The sequence below is a fragment of the Zingiber officinale genome, chromosome 6B, assembly GCF_018446385.1.
Source record: "Zingiber officinale cultivar Zhangliang chromosome 6B, Zo_v1.1, whole genome shotgun sequence".
NCBI lineage: Eukaryota > Viridiplantae > Streptophyta > Magnoliopsida > Zingiberales > Zingiberaceae > Zingiber > Zingiber officinale.
The window spans coordinates 55,113,896-55,118,539 of NC_055996.1; positions in this window are offsets into that span (position 1 = coordinate 55,113,896).

Genomic DNA, 4,644 nt, shown 5'->3' on the forward strand with positions numbered 1-4,644 from the left:
ATAGAACTCTATAAATAAGAGGCTACGATAGGGACCGAGAGGAGGAATTGGTTTTGGTCTCCCGATAAAATTAAGCATCCCGTGTTCGCCCCGAACACACAACTTAATTTTATCAATGATAATTCATTCCACTAGAGAACTATCATTGAACTACCGCACCAATCCCAAATTACATTTTTGGGCTCCTTCTTATTATGAGTGTGTTAGTCTCCCTGTATTTAAGATATCAAATGTCCACTAATTAAGTGAGTTACTGACAACTCATTTAATTAATATCTAAGTCCAAGAGTAGTACCACTCAACCTTATTATCATGTCGGACTAAGTCCACCTGCAGGGTTTAACATGACAATCTTTATGAGCTCCTCTTGAGGACATTATCAACCTAGTATCTCTAGGACACAGTTTCCTTCTATAATCAACAACACACACTATAAGTGATACCATTTCCCAACTTATCGGGTTTATTGATTCAACGAACTAAATCTCACCCATTGATAAATTAAAGAAATAAATATCAAATATATGTGCTTGTTATTACATTAGGATTAAGAGCACACACTTCCATAATAACCGAGGTCTTTGTTTCTTTATAAAGTCAGTATAAAAGAAACGACCTCAAATGGTCCTACTCAATACACTCTGAGTGTACTAGTGTAATTATATAGTCAAGATAAACTAATACCTAATTACACTACGACCTTCCAATGGTTTGTTCCTTTCCATCATGGTCGTGAGCTACTGTTTATAATTTATAAGTCGATAACATGATCTTCTGTGTGTGACACCACACACCATGTCATCTACAATATAAATTAATTGAACAACTACATTTATCATAAATGTAGACATTTGACCAATGTGATTCTTATTTCTAGATAAATGTTTATACCAAAAGCTAGGCTTTTAGTATACACTCCAACAATCTCCCACTTATACTAAAAGACTAAGCTGCTATATCTGCTGCCATACATCTGCTTCCTAACCCTTCAACATGCCCATCAAAAGCTCTTGCCTTAAGGACCTCAGTGGAAGGATCAATAGGTCATCACCTGATGCAATCTAGGCGGCAACAACTTCTCCTCGTTTATACGATTTCTCGTATTGGTTGGTACTTGCGCTCTATTGTGTTTACTTGCCTTATAGACTTATGGTTTCTTCGAGTTTGCTACTGCACCAACATTATTACAATAAATTGTAATAATTTTTGGACAAACTAGAAATCATATCTAAGTCTATCTTGAGGTTATTGAGTCATACAGATTTTAATGGCTACCTCAGAAGCTTGTCATATACTAAGCTTCTATGGTGGAGTCCAGAAAAACACCTATGCTTATCACTCTTCCATAGTTATGACTTTACCTCCTAAAATAAACACAAAACCCTGAGGTTGACTTATTATTGTCCCTATCCGATTGGAGGTCAAAATCCATACAACCCATAGGAACCAAATTAACTGCCTTGTAAGCTAGCATATAATCTTTAGTGCCTCTAAGGTACTTTAATATATGCTTTACTGCAGTACAATGTCCTTGTCTAGGGTTACTTTGATATCTGCTAACTATGCTCTTGGCAAAACAGATTTCTGATCTCGTGCATAGCATACATTAGGTTGTCTAACTGCCGAAGCATAAAGAACTGCCTACATGTCCTCAATCTCCTTTAATGTCATCGGAGACATCTCTTTAGATAAAGACACTCCATGCTTAAAAGGTAAGAAACCTTTTGAGGAGTTTTGCATGCTTAAAACGAGCAAGGATTTTTCCGATGTATCAAGCTTGGAATAAATATATTTTTTCTTGTGATCCCTTATTACTTTGATCTTAAAAATATATACATTCTCCCAAGTCCTTTATATCGAATTATTTGGACAACCATACCCCTACTTCTGACAACATTTTGATATTGTTTGCAACTACCAAAAATGTTATCTACGTATAGTACAAGAAATACCACCACGTTTCCATCACATCTTTTGTATACACAAAACTTTATCCGTTTACTCAATAAATCCATAGGTGTGGATTACTTTGATAAACTGGATGTTCCAAGACCTTGAAGCTTTGTATCGGTCCATAGATTGAGCTTACACAAGATGCTCTTAGCACTTTGCAATGAACCCTTCTGGTTGCTTTATATGGATGCTTTCTTCAAGACTTCCATTAAGGAATGCTGTCTTGACATCCACTTGCCAAATAGATAAAAGAATCCGGATAGACTTAAGCATGGCTACCAGTGAAAAAGGTTTCCTTTTTCATCAAGCCTTGCTTTGAAGGTTTCTACCTTCCTGTCTATCCCTCTTTTTCTATTATAGACCTTTTACACCCAAAGGCTTTTACACCACTTGGTGGTTCTACAAGCTTCCAGATTTTATTAGAATACATATATTCTAATTCTATTATTCATTACTCTTTGCCAAGATGCTTCATATTTATCTTGGAGTGCTTCGTCATATGTCCGGAGATCAGGTTCATGTCCTTCAGGGATCGAGTTCAAAAACTCTCCCAAAACATTAATCTTTTAAGGTTGCTTAACAACCCTCCCACTACGACAAGGCATTTTCTGCAATTGTGTATCATTTGTGATACGTGTTGCAGTTTTCTTGTGGTATCTCATCTTGTACAGTTGGTACTAGATTAGACATGTCTTTATTATTTTCTTAAGAACAAATTTACTTATGAGCACGTGGTTCATTATATAGTCCTTTTCTAAAAATCGGTCATTGATGTTATCAATGACCTTCGATTTTAAGACTATAAACCTACTTTTGTTTATCTAGGATAACTTACAAACAAGTGAACTCCTATCCAACTTATCATTATCTCTCTTTAACATATATGCTGGATTACCTGAATCCGAATATGCTTCAAAATAGGCTTACGCCTATTCAGCAATTCTATATGAGTAGAGAGTTATGACTTGGAAGGCACTATGTTCACTTTCATTTTCAGAGTTTATCCTTAAAACAAATTTGGTAATTTTCTGAATAACTCATCATCTATCTAATTATTCCATAAGAGTTCTTTACCTTCTTTCTACTACACCATTCTGTTGGGGTGTACCAGATGCAGTTAGTTGGGATCAACTTCTGATAAGTGACTCCTAAAATCTCTCAAGAGGTACTTGCCACTACGATCTTCCATAGTGACTTTTTACTTTATTTCTCCACATCAACCTTGTACTCTTTGAACTAATCAAAGTACTTAGTCTTGCGGTACATTAAGTAAATTTATTTGTATCTTGAATAGTTGTCTATAAATTAGACAAAATATTCAATACTACCTCTTGTCTGGATAGTCATAGGATCACACAAATCAGAATGAACCGATTTCAACATATCTTTGACTCTATACCCCTTGGACTTAAAAGCTTCTTGGTTATTTTTCTTCCAAGTAAGACTCGCAGTTGGAAAGATTTCCACTACCAATGAACCCAAAAGTTCATCAGCTACCAATGAATCCTACTCAAGTATAACCTAGCTTTATATGCCAAAGATATAATTGGTTCATTTCCGAAGGTTGCTTTCTCTTAAAATTAGAAGATGTGTTACTAATTTCCATTTGTTGCATCGTGGGAGTTATTGGATTATAAATTGTCAACCATCATACCAGAATAGATAACTTTCCTATTTTTCTTGATAACAACTTTGTTATCAAAATAGACACAATATCTATAATAGTTTAGAAACTGAAATCAGGTTCTTTCTAAACTTGGTACGTAAAGACAATTACTTAAAATCCATATTTTATTCTTATCAAAGGATAAACATCTCCCACTGCAACAGCTACCACTTTTACAGTAGTGCCCATGTGGACGGTGATTTACCTTTCATTTAGTTGTCGGGTTTCCTAGAACCCTGCAATGAATTGCAGACATGATTAATGGCATCTTGTATCTACACTCCAGGTTCTAGTAGATAATACCACTGGACATGTTTCAACTAATGAATTAAATACATCTAAATTGTTCTTAGTTCTAAGAAGACAGTCTACCTTAATGTCCAAGTCCTATTTCCAATCATTACAATTGGGACTAATAAGTTTTTTTTTATAGTATGACTACTAGGGATTAACAAACATCCTAAGAATCATAAAAATATTTGGTCAAGATCAACTCCTTAAAATCTCCATGAATTTTGTGTATACAAAATCGAAGAGGAGATTTTATTCATTAATTTTATTATCTCGTCAACTTTACTTTTGACGAATAAAATTAATAGTTGATCTGTCTTTGATCAAATATTTGGTCAAAACTCTTTGAATTTAAAATAAAATATTGATTCCTCAAACAATATTATTTAAATTCACCAACACCTCAAACACCGTGAATTTTGCATGCCACGTTAGTGTGGACGTATACAAATTCAACATTTGTAAAAGGAGGGTTTTACCCATTAACTATCTTGTCAACGTATCTTTATGACAAATAAAATTATCTCAAACACCGTTAATTTTGTATGCCACGTTAGTGTGGACGTATACAAAATCAATCATTTGTAAGAGGGGTTTTAACCCTTTAATTTTATTATCTTGTCAACTAGTTTTATGACAAATTAATAGTTGGTTTCATTTGGTCACACAAATAATAGCAGTGACTCCGATGGGGAGGATACTATTAGATGTGTCTAAGTGTATACCATTACTTG